This window comes from Sorghum bicolor, chromosome 4 (assembly GCF_000003195.3).
Source record: "Sorghum bicolor cultivar BTx623 chromosome 4, Sorghum_bicolor_NCBIv3, whole genome shotgun sequence".
Lineage (NCBI taxonomy): Eukaryota > Viridiplantae > Streptophyta > Magnoliopsida > Poales > Poaceae > Sorghum > Sorghum bicolor.
The window spans coordinates 38,250,906-38,264,476 of NC_012873.2; the positions used below are offsets into that span (position 1 = coordinate 38,250,906).

The following is a 13,571-nucleotide window of genomic DNA, read 5'->3' on the forward strand; positions in this document are numbered from 1 at the left end:
TAGGATTTGCATGAAAAATTTTGAAATTGGGGGAAATTTGAAAATCTTATCACAGGCGGTTCCATTATGTGAACCGCTTGTAGAAATAAGTTTCTACAGGCGCTTCTCAGTTACCTGCGTTTATTTCCACATGCCAACAGCGTTGGCGGTTCGTCAATCTGCCTGTATAAAGTGGTTGCGAAACGCCTCTATAGTACCTCTGTGTACTAGTGGAGCATCTGGAAAGTCTCCGTCCATCGAGTTCACCTGCTCGGGTGGAGGGTGGCCATCATATTTTTGGAGAGTGTCCATAAGCAGCACGTCTACTCACTTCATACTCTGCCTATTCCCGGCGTGACGTGCTGCTATTCATCTTTCTCGTGGTGATCATCTGCACGGCTTCCTTATTGCACTGCACCAGAGCGGGTCGACTACATCAAGAGACATCATGTCGCTTTCGGGTGCATCCGCCTCTGCCATTGGGTATGATGTCCTTAATCTTTTTGTTAAGTTGGTCGTGTCAAGATTTTTGATGATTAGCGTTACATGTATGGTGATCATGCTTTGTTTAGATAAACATATATGTGGTATCATGCCAGTCAACGCTATCCTTATGATGAACATGTTTTATTCATGCAAACACATATTTGATATGATGATTTTTTTGCTTAATATATCTTTTTTTCGGGTTATATTAAAATTAAAATTGCCTAAATTCGTAACAAAACTTCCCTTTGTTGAAACCTCTCTGACCGCAGTTCGCGTTGCTGTAATGCTGTCTGATGTACGCAACTGTAGGACTGATGCAGTGCATATCCCCTGCAGTCCATCAATTGTAGCACAAGTTTGCACCTCTTGCATTGTCTCTTGTTACTCCCTTCACGAGCTACCCGATTACAGGTTACCCGCTGCATTTTCAAATCATCTCAGCAGGTCGCCCAGCAGACAATATAGTTTAATTGGTGCAGGTAATGTGATAGTAATCTCCCTCGAATCAAGTAATGTTTCTAAAAGAAACGAGAAAAGGGTTTAATTAACTATCCAGAGCTAGCCCCTCGGCCGACACTCCTCTCCCATGCTTGCTTGACACAACAGTAACTGCCAAGAAATGGCCGGCTGGCCACGTACGGCTACTGAATTTCCTCGTCGTGACCTTCAAACCAAAGCACTTGGCACGCGTTGACATGCATCAGACACCACACGTCGACATCCCCTAAACCTAAGCGTTTGACCTGCAAAAGGCAGCCTTGTCCTGGCCGCCTGGGCACCACACCTTTTCCTGGCTCTATATAACCCTCGTAACACCATTGCCTAACTTCCTAACAATAACAGACACAGCACCAGCCACAGATCGGACCACGGTTGGATCCTCGATCCTGAATTCCCTAACTGATAGAGCATCAGAGGTCGAAATCCATGGTGAGAGACCACCCCTCCATCTGGCAGTCCGCGCGCCTGCAGGCCACCGGCAGCCACGACGACGAGCTGGGGCACTCCTGCAGGGTGTACTGCCCGCCTGCGACGGGGAGAGTCCCCTTCGAGTGGGAGGACGAGCCAGGGAAGCCCAAGGGCTCCGCCAGCTTGGACATCGTCCCGCCACTCTGCCCCTCGCCGGCCATGCAGAGCGCACGGCTCACTGACCGGCACAGCCCAAGGCGCAAGAGCAAGCACAGCGCTGGGACGGCGGCTGGTGGTTTCGAAGGCTGTATTCCGCTGAGGTTCCACTTGGGCTGGGCGATGAAGAGGTGGGTGTAAAGAAACAAGAATTTTATGTAAGGGGACTTTATGTACAACTGTAATAATAGTATATATAAAACGATATGCTGATTGCTTGCAAGACATGTAAAAAGCACGTAACCGAACTTTTAGCCTTTAGCATGTACATGAATACAGACAGTTTGTAAGACCATCATGTTCAATTTTAAATACATGATACTACTTGCATCGCAAAGTAGATTATTTCACCTCTAAGTAAAACAGCGGCGCTGCCATAAGCTTGTCAATACATATGCAGAGACATGAGCACCACCATAGTGTCAGGTATTCAGCTAGGAGGCGCAGCACTATTCTGCATCAGACAGCAGGAGACCGGAGTGGCTGAGGGCGGTGCCAAGGCTGGTTCAGTCGGGCAACATGGAAACTCGAATACTTCTGTGAGTAATTAATTTTTCTGTGCGTTTTTCTCGGTACACACAGAAAAATACCAATTTTTCTGTGAGTTTCACTATATATACCGACAGAAAAACATAAAAACGTACAGAAAAATTAGATGATTTTTCTATGCGTGACAACTTACACACGGAAAAAAAATATACTCACAGAAAAATGTTAATTTTTCTAACGGTTTTTCTAAAACTCACAGAAAAATACTATGTACGCACGAAAAATTTACAATTATTCTGTGGGTTTATATAAAACGCACAGAAAAAAGAAACACACACAGAATAAAAGAAACACACACTCTCATACTAACTTGATATGAACAAGCAATTTTTCTTTTTAATCTCTCTCTAAAACTTGTATCTAGTCTTTCGTTCTCATACTAACTTCAATTTTGATGATTTTTTTCCTAATTTTTTCTAAAATCATGCTCTATCGAGCTATTGTACTCTTACAGCTATTCGTTTAGTCATCTTTTCAAGTAACTTTGTTTTGTCAATTCAACATTTGAATTTTCAAAAATAACAACTTCAACCAATGTTTTGAAATAGTAAATGATTTTAGCTCAAAAAATTGTGAACATAAAAGTTGTTGAGCTCATCAAGATCTACAAAATTTGTCTTGGTGATTACTTTATCCAACAAAGTTTTAGTAATATTATTCATAAATTGACACATGTCTCATATAGTTACATAAACTATGTGAGGGATTTATGGATTTTTGAATAATGTATACTACTACTTTGTCAAATGAAGAAATAGCTAAAATAAAAAATGTAGATCTTATTAGTGAGTTGTATAACTTTGTTGGTGATAACTTTTTCAGGTGGAATCATTTGCTATTTCAAATTCTCATTTCAAGTTGTTAAGTTTTGAAATTCAAAAATTGAATTGTTGAAACAAAGTCCGATGGAAAAATGACCAAAATAAAAGTTATAGATCTTGATGAGTTTTACAAATTTGTTGTTTGTGACTTTTTCATTTGAAGTCATTTGGTATCTAAAAATTATATCATAGTTCTCATATTTTAAAATTTACATTTTTCAATTGTTCAAATTAACTCATATAAAAAAGAACAGCCCAGCAGCTAAAAATGGCCCGAGGCCCAGTCGCCCCCCCCCCCCACGCACCCAGGCCGTAACCTGGGCCTGGGCTGGGAAACTTCCCGCCCACCTGGGCTTAAAGGAGCCCAACGCTGTTCTAGTTGATCTCGGCCGTCCATCTCAATCCGACGGCTATGAACAAATTTTGGGTGGAATAAAATCCTCAGGCAGCCGGCACCCAAACCCTAACTTCATTTCTCTTCTTCCCCTTTCTCTCTCCACTCAGCAGCGGCGCTGCTCATGGCGACGGCGCAGGCCAGGCTCTCGCGCCCCTCTCCTTTCTCTATCGCTTCCCTGTTGTGCTAGTGGCCCGAGGCCGGAGAATGGATGACGGTGCGGCCATGAGGCCTCTCGCTGGTGCGCGTGCTCGCCCCCGGCTGAGCACGCCACCGTCGAGCGGCCGTGGGGCCGTGCCCTAAGCCCCAGCCAGTCCGTCGATGGTGGCTTCGAATAAAAGGTCGTTGGGTTGCAGGTGGGTCTCTTTTCCCCTTTAGGGTTAGGGTTGCGATACTATCCGGATCGAAATATGTTATTCTTCTTTTCTTTTCACTTTCTTTTCCAAGCCCCAGATCTACATTCTTTAGCATGATGCATGGTTATATCAAGTGTGCTAGCTGGAGGTGGTGGGAGCCCTTCTGCTTTGGTGCTTGTTCGTCGACGAACACCAACGAGGTATGCGCCCCTTTCTCTCCCTTTGCCGTTGTGTGTAGGAGGAGCTCCTTGTATGCAGGATAATCCATGTGTTTCCTTGCTCTATAGGTTTTCCTCCAAAATATAAATATTTAAAACTGATAAGAGAACTACAGTACTCCAGTGCATCAACTGTCTGTACAAATGCCTAGCTGGGAGAAAAAGAATGTCTTTTAATATTAGTAGTTGATACCCTGTAATTGTATATTTGTTAATAGATCATATATTGCATTGAATTTGTCATGTACTGAGTGGAATCTGATTAACCAAATAGCCTTACTATTTCCATTGAATTTGTCACCATAATTTCATTTGATTATTCTTACACAGGTAGAGATGGAGTGCAAGGTGAATCAGTTTTACTATTGGTTGAACAACAGAAAAAATTTCGAGTGCAAGGAGAAGCAGTTTAGTATTGGTTGAACAAGAAAAAATAGTTTGGTTTCTTTTTCCATATTCATATTTGTGAATTCATTGTAGTATTCATGTTGAGCATATAAATGACTAGATATCATATCTGTATATATGATATATGTGCTGATAGATCATACCGTGATTCAATTATTGACGTAAGTGTTGACTCCATTCATGATGGACTACTGATTATGTATTATTTGGATGAAGCCTTGTTGGTCATGCACATAAATTACTATGTGGACAATATATATATTAATATGTTTTTGCTACTGTTTTAAAAATATTTTTTTTGGTGTGTTTAACTCTTTTTTCTGTGAGTATGGCTACACAGAAATATTGTTTTTAGTCTGAGCAAAATAATTTTTTCTGTGTGTTTATTTCTTTTTTCTGTGTGGATTTCCACACAGAGAAATTATTTTTTGTCTGAGCGAACAAAAATTTTCTGTGCGTGCAAGACCGACAGAAAAATTATTTCTGACGGTGAACCGACAGAAAAATTCAATTTTTCTGTCATTATATTTCTGTGTGTATTTTTCTGACGGTACACGGTATTCGTATTTTTCTGTGTGTTTTTGCACACACAGAAGTATTTAGTTAGGTTTCTAGTAGTGCATGCAGGTCAGTCAGGTATATGAAGTTGAGCTAAGAGTTGGTCAGGCATAGTTCATCTTGATCAGGCTTTAGTGGAGTTAGAGGTAGTTAGAATACAGCTGTTAATCTGCTTGGGCCAAGCCCTGGGCAGTAATAACAAACTGCTCTTGCTTTCTTTGTCGGAATTCCAATTCCTATCCAGTTACCGTTAGGTTCTATTCGAGAACCTAACAATTGGTTTTCAAAATGGGGGTGGTTGCTCCATAGAGAGAACGTGGAACTATCCACCTACCCATGCAAGGATATAAGGAGCACCACTTGACCCTTTTGCTGGAATAGATTAGATTAGAAGCTCCATGGGATTGACACTTTTGCTGGAATAGATTAGATTAGGAGCTCCATTGGATCGTGTGGTTCGACCCACGCACAGTGTTACTGTCATATATGTTCAGTGCTGATGCATGCTAATATGGATCGGCCAATACAGTACTTACATACAGCCTGTACGTACAATCGTATAAAAGTGATAACTCTTTGTACGAGCCTATACGCACAGCCTGTAAAATGACAAGATAGTTCGTGCATGTCTCTGCGACTGCAATGCATGCAACTTGTGCCAGAATCCAAAGTATATTTTGCTGTAGCGATGGGTTAAATAAATACAACAGGCATTATGGGTCTAAATAAACTTGTCATTTTACAACTATGAATTGGTGGCAAATACAACATGACACAAAATGAAGTATTTGATATTAAAGCAGCACACAAGTAGAGGTCCAGTAAACCAAATCAGTATAAAGTATATTGTTCTTTTTTGTGCAAACCGTAAAGTAAATTATCAGGTGAACTTACAGCTGAGATTTCTAATGACTCGTACTCAATATATCTATAAAGTTGAAGTCGTTTTCTGATTAGTTGGCAACTATATTACTTTTAGTTGAATATTATATCTTCTAATCAGTTATACGCCGGACTGTTTCTATTGCTTTTCTGAATATTAATGAGTCAGAGAATTTGCTTTTGAGTCTGAGAATACATATAATATAGCTGCTGCTGTTCATCCGAGTGTGTTAAGATCAGCCAAAATTGTTGCCGTGTGGGACAAACAGGCTACCACATAATTCTTTTTGGAAAATAACAGAAATAATTAAAGAACCTATTTTTTTGGACTTTGCACCATGAAAGATTGGGCAATTATTTGGACAGCGTAGTCGTGTCCTTATCAGTCTTTTCCACACTCTTGTGGGGATAGGCCTACCTAATGGATGACATGGGAAAGAATTCATGCAGAAGGGACCAGTGGAGACAACCTCAAATGTGCCCCTAAGAATTCCAAAGAAAAAACCAAAGCAGGCAACAAATGTCCTTGAATATCAGCACAAAACATAGAATATTCCAATGTAACTAGGGAAAAGTAGTATAACATAACTCCCAAAAAAGAGGGAAATATGATATACTGATTTTTCTTGTACTGACATAAGTGCCAGCATGACTGATCCCACCAAGTCTATCAGTATCACAAACAATATTAATCTATGTTCTAGATTTTAGATTGAATTCATCTGTGAATCAGGATGCAGAAACAAAAGGGCAAATGGAGTACATTGTACACTGACATTTGATACCTATACAGGCATTGCAACACTACCTTTCCTCTAAACTAACTAGATACTGAGAGCTAATTGATTAACATTGGGGCAAAAATAAAACAGAGAGCATAGCATTGACCAAGCATTTCATCCTAATGCATGTTTTAACCAGAAGCACATAGCAGAAAAAATATGGTATTGAATCTCACCATCTTCACTCCTGTTGATTGATTCCATCGAGAAGACAATGATCAATAGACTCCACACTGAATTTTGTTGAACCAGAAGCACGAAACCAATCTTGTAAGCACATTAACTCTTTCACGGTTTTAAGAGTTAAACGTAAACGAAAATCTGATATAAGTCTTCTCGTAAGGCTGAAAGCTGATTCTGACAATGATCGCCCATGTCCTCAGCCTCGTGATCGGCGAACACTTGTTCTGGTCTTTCATTTTCAGGCAAGCTAGTTGGACGAGGCATTCTCTTTCTCTTTGAACCACTGCTGGAATCAATGGTATAAACAATGGTATATTAGAACACATCTTATCTGAGTTCATCCTATTATAACACATATTTTAGCTTCAGCATGAATAAGTTATCACCTCGATAGGAACTACGACAACGTGGGCGTTGAAGTGACATCGGGGTGTTGGATATCAGGTGGTAGAGTCTCATCCCTAGAGGTAGGGCATCGCTCCTGTCCGCTTCAGTCCTGCTTCGCGTTAGTCTTGCCTGCTGGTGGTTCCATAGACATATGCAACTGCAGAGGCCTACAAAATTTGACCATTTAGTTGAATACAAGGAGCTAGTTGTCCAACCTCCACAAATCAACAGATTTATTTTATGAATTATGACTTATGAGTATACAAGTACAAGAATTAGTGCCGTTAGAGGAAAACGAATCCAAGAATAATATGGAATGCCCTGTTTGAATCACCTAAATTAAGTTGCTTAGCTGCTAAAAAAGCTCTAGCTGATCAAGTCTAGTTTATAGCCCATTTTAGACTATTCAACCACCCTGGTTATAAAAAGCTATTAGCTGCCTCTCTCTAGCTATAGCAGCTTATAAAAAGTTAGGTGATTCAAATTGATCTCCAGTAGTTTGCATGTTACATATTTACACTGAATTTACACTGATTTTTTTCACACATGAACGAGAAACTTAGTTTGCAGATGTTTATTTTGATTAAAAAGAAATCACTCTGTAGCCATTCTAATACAAAGATATCAAGATAGTGAAAACAGGATGCAGCAGAAAGCCAAAAAGAGCACCTGATGTATGTGAAAGACTGAAGGTGCAACTTTTATTCATAACAATGCTTGTAGGTATCAGCTTGGCAATTGCCTCTTACATCCTAAGCCATTAACTGCTAGTAATATAAATTTTACAATGCAGTAGTGCTCAATCATTTAAGCACTTCATATGGGACAAAAAGGTTAGCAAACTAGACAGCATCTGCACACTGACTAAACGACCCAAGGTGCTTTCAGATGTGGAGTTCACCAAATCCCATTTTCCTGTATGAGCAGTCAGATTGCCTGAACGGCTGAAATCTAATATGAGTATTTCTATCTGCACCTGATTAGACTATTTCTATCAGATTTCCAACGGAATGGCTTCATGCACATACCCAAGTTACTTCACCATTCCAAACAAAATCATCCCTAAAATATAACTGAAGTGATTCCAAAAGCCATCAAAAAATTTAGGATGAAGATACACTGTTCCTTAAATAAGGCAGTTGGAACAGAGATTCACCCTTAAATAAGGCAATTGGAACAGAGATTAACCGTTCCCTACATTTACATTATAGGCTATAAGATGTTACGGCCAGCATCATAGATTTTATCTGCTACACTAGGCAGCATGCTTCACAAAATACATCTATGATTAGTCTTATCACCAACCCTTAGATACGCCTTGCAGTAGCAAGTTTGGCTCCTGTTAGTTCAGCATTGCTTCCTTAAGGCTTCAGCTTACATACACAGTCGATCTATATGATGTAATGCAGCCTGACGAAAACTCAAGATGAAAAAAATGAAAAGGGTTAACAGCTTTCACTCTCCCCCACTCAACCATTGAGTACAGGTGACTTATCCATAAAACACAAACTTTTATCCATAAAAAACACAACCATTAAGGTGCTAGGGTCTGAGAAAGAGGTGAAGATGGGGGATGGTACCTTGGGAGGAGGAGGAAGGAGAGCAGCGGATGGCGCTGGTCGTCGTGTGCCTATGTCCACGGCGGTCTTCTTCTTGGCTACTTCTGCAGATGGCGCCGAGCCGGAGGAGCGGATGTCGTGGGCGGGAGGAGCGAAAGGAGCAGACGTCACGGGCAGGAACAGGCTGTTGAGGGCAGGCGGGAGCAGCGGATGTGTTTCAGCGACCGCCGCCGCCGCCGCCAGTGGCGTATGGACGGGAAGCATGGATGCCGGCTCGCCGCCGCACGGACGAGTGGCAGAGGGGCGGGTCGAACCACCCAACCCTAAGGTTCGATCCGTTCTGATCCACTAATCCAGTGCGCCTTGATGGATCGAAGGAGGAGCCCATTAAAATCACTTGTTTGGGCCAGTTCGCCGAGCCACTGGGCCGAACTGACCACCCCTATGTTTAATTGGTTTGCAATTGCAGAGGTACTGGATTTGAGCAGTTTTTTTTTGGCATCACGTTTGTGTCACCGACCTAATCCTCAACTCAACAGTAACACACAAAAATAGTACATGATCCAACACACAATGTTTTGGAAGGTTGTAGAAGTTTCTATTGAGGGGAACCACTAGGAGGAAGGAGGATTAAGGAGATACAATTCTAGCCAAAGCTAGCCTCGAGCAATCGCTCGCCTCGACTCAAGCCTACGCTTGCCGTCGCCAGTTCTAGATCTGGTCCTTCCACGCCTTCTCCTTGCCTGGTTGTGACCCTTTTGTATTGGACTTTGTATTAGACTGCAAGTATTCTTTGACTATCGGGCTGGGCCAAGCCGAGACAGGTTTAGCACGTCGGCCCACTTACTTCTCCAATCTTGCCAGCCTGTCGATAGCCCATGAGTCCCTGTCAGTTTGCTCGATCTGGTGCTTGCTTGGAGACCGACGAAGGCGCAAGTGTAGATGGTGCTTTCCATGGGCAACCTGTCCACTAAGTTTGACTAGTATATTTGCCCGTGCTAATCGGCCTCATTAAAAATTAACTTTATTTATATTTATTTAGAAAATAGAATATTTGAGCAAATGCATCAATTCCTGTCCCTCAAAAGTGGGGCCAAATTAATTCTTTAGCCATCCTATATCTCTTGGTCAAGCATCTTTGAGCTGGATAAAATTAGTTATCGTCCCTGCATTTCATGACATGTTATTGTCAAGGACTTCAAACTTTATGTAAGCACTCTTTTCTCCATTTTAGAATTACAATATCACGTGAGAAAGAACAATTGGTTCTCATCTTTATCACAGGTTAGATGGCAAACATATTTCCTTGTCGTACATATATAACAGTATGCAAGGGGATGCAAATGACTTGACACTTTTTCAAATGAACCAAAATGTTGAGCAGAGCTATGTGATGGAGATTACCAAATGATCTCAACAAGGATAAAACAATGCAAATAACCGAAACAATAACTTGAGTAACAAAGATGTCTAGGATTGGATAGATCAACCTACCATGTTATAGTAACTCAGAGAAAAAACTAATTTACACATACTATGTATGAAGTATTTTAGCATATGCCAAGACAAAATCTAGCAATCCCACTGTTCTTTTTTCCACTTCATTGTCTTTATCATGTGTTTCCAGCACGAATTCATTGGTTAACTATTACACATGAAAAAACAATACACCTGAAAAGTTCAAAATTGAAACATGAAGGCATGTCAGTGCAAACTAAATCAAATCACAACGAAATATTTCTATACACTCTACTAACCTGAATTAATTGCCGCACTAGGTCACCAAACCCCTCTCCTCGTAAGTTCATAGATGGATCAGCTAGACAATGGTTGACATTTAAAGCACCCCATTGAAAGAGGAAATATATGGGAAGCCTCACAAAGGGCCTACCTTGGGCAGTTCATAGCGTTGCATCACGTGTATATATATAATTCGGCCTAGTTGGTTTTGCAGAAACAGTGCACCCTTGGACCGTGGGTCTGTCTTCCATTTAGTTTTGGTACTCTGAAAAGGCATAGAAGATGAATGGGTAATAACTTGGAGCGCTTAGCTAGGTCTCCATAGTGCGTTCTTCAATTGGCTCTAATCTACCCGATTGATGCAATCAACCACTAGTAGAAACAGGCTCATAGCTGGCGCCTCCTTTTTATACCACAGGCGGTTCCAGTTACGACGCGCCTGTGGTATAAATAGGGCGGTGTCAGAGATTTTTCGGCCGCCTGTGGAAACAGTGTTATCTCTATATCAATACCCCTTCTTCCTCCCCAACCAGAACACAGTTTCTCGCACCCATCTTCCATTGGGGGCGATTTTGGAGTTCCAGATTTCTTAAAATACAAGGGGAGAGGTTTTGATCTTCATTTCTAGGAAGGAGGTTGCTAAAAGAGGTTAGTTTATGTCCCTATTGCCTTAATTTGCTCATTCTAGCTCAATTTCAGCCACTTTTTGGATCTAGGGTTTCACCATGAGTGAGAGAGAAGAATAGCTAGCTTTTTGTCTTGATTTGTTGATATGGTTAGATGGGGTTGTTTAATATGGTTGGATAATGTCTCTCAACATGTTTGCTTCTCAATTTAGCTAGTTTTTACAAGATTAAACCAATGGTATGTTCTTTGTATATTTATGTAGAGAGATAATTGTTGATTTTTTTAATTATATGATAGGTAGGTTTTTTTATTGTCACCTTCCACATCATCTATCTATTTTATAATGAATGTTGTATTTATATAGTTATGCTATACTTAGGTTTTCTAATTTATGTCTCTCTCTCTCTTTATAAATTTTTCAATTTATTTATCAACATGTATGTATGTTTTATGAATGAGAGAGAAGAATAGCTAGCTTCTTGTCTTTATTTGTTGATATGGTTAGATGGGGTTGCTTAATATGGTTGGATAATGCCTCTCAACATGTTTGCTTCTCAATTTAGCTAGTTTTTACAAGATTAAACCAATGGTGTGTTCTTTGTATATTTATGTAGAGAGATAATTGTGGATTTTTTTAATTATATGGTAGTTAGGTTTTTTATTATTACCTTTCACATCATCTATCTATTTATAATGAATGATGTATTTATATAGTTATGCTATACTTAGATTATTTTTTAATTATGTAACTTAGGTTTTTTCCTTTAATCTCAAGCTTAACCATAAACCCTAGCTAATAAACCCTAGATAAATCCTTTGTAAACCCTTAGATCATATGAATGGTGTTTTACAGGTAGTGATGGAGAGGTCATTTTGGATGTATAATTTATCAAGACTAGATCCATCATACATAACTGAGGTCTAGAGGTTTATTGATGCTGCTCAAAACCATGCTTCAAGAACAAGAAAGACGCACATACATTGTCCATGCATGGATTGTAAAAATCTTGTTATATCTGATGACATTCAACAAATCCTTACTCATCTGGTCCGTCGAGGATTTATGAAAGATTACTTGATTTGGACAAAGCATGGAGAGGGTAGCTCTGCGCCTTATACAACTGGAATTGTTGACGGGTTTGAGTTCGTACACGAGACACAACCACCTAATACCGATGGTCTAACCACTGAACATGTTGTGCCAAATGTTCCTGATCATGGTTTTATTGGAGGAAATGAAGATCGCACCAAAACTAACATGGCTGCGGAAGATGCAGAATTTCTAGAGGCTATGTTCTTCATGAAAGGTATGGAGGCCCTAATGAAGGCAGCAGAAGAGCCTTTGTATGATGAGTCCAAGGGTTGCACCAAAGAGTTCACGACGTTGTGGTCTGTGCTAAAGTTGTTGGTGTGCAAAGCTAGATATGGTCTTTCTGATGCTGGCTTTGATGCGTTCTTAAGCATTATCACAGACATGCTTCCTAAGGATCGCAGACATGCTTCCTAAGGATAACAAAGTGCCTGCTAACACATATTATGCAAAGAAGTTAATCAGCCCACTCACAATGGGTGTTGAGAAGATCCACGCTTGTAGAAATCATTGTATCCTATATCGAGGTGATGATTATAGGGACTTAGACAGCTGTCCCAAGTGTGGTGCAAGTAGGTACAAGACAAATAAAGACTACATAGAGGAAGAGTGTGTTGCCTCTGTGCCTAAGGGAAAAACGAAAGAAGGCCCAACAAAAGACCCAGAAGAGTAGTTCAAAACCCACCGGCAAAGAAAAGGAAGAACTAGACTATTATGCGCAGAAAAAGATTCCTGCTTTGGTGATGTGGTACCTTCCTATGATCGATCGATTGAGGTGCTTGTTTGCTAACACAGAGGATGCCCAACTTATGAGCTGGCATGCTTCTGATGAGAACAAAGACGATGGGAAGCTTCGGCACCCAGCCGATGGACAGCAGTGGAAAGATTTCAATGAAAACACAAGGACTTTGCTAATGAACCAAGGAATGTTAGGTTCGCACTGAGTACTGGCGGAATGAATCCATTTGCTGAGAGGAGCAGCAAGCACAGCACATGGCCAGTGATCCTCACCATCTACAACCTCCCTCCATGGTTGATGCAGAAGCGAAAGTACCTTTTACTAACCATCCTTATCTCTGGACCTACAAAACCTGAAGTTGATATGGATGTTTTCTTGGAGCCCTTAATGCAGGACATGAAGATACTATGGGAAACAGGTGTTCAAATATTCGACGAGTACCGCAAAGAATCATTCACACTGAGAGCAATTATCTTTGTTACGATCAATGACTACCCAGCTCTCTTTACATTATCAGGGCAGTTCAAGGGAAAGTTTGGTTGTGTGGTATGCATAGATGACACCGCTTACGTGTCCCTAACTGCATCTAAGAAGATAGTGTACATGAGGCACAGACGCTTCTTATCAAAAGGACACAGGTACCGGCTGAAAAAGATGGATAAGTACTTTGACAATAATAGTGAAC

The 13,571-nt window shown here is 40.6% G+C and overlaps 1 long non-coding RNA gene across 1 annotated transcript; it reads right to left on the minus strand.

Moving 5' to 3' along the window:
• Positions 6,400-9,049, minus strand: LOC110434432. The gene is made up of 3 exons (XR_002451932.1): positions 8,712-9,049; positions 7,131-7,298; positions 6,400-7,027 (listed from the first exon to the last, which is right to left on the minus strand). It is a non-coding gene; the product is annotated as an uncharacterized LOC110434432 (long non-coding RNA).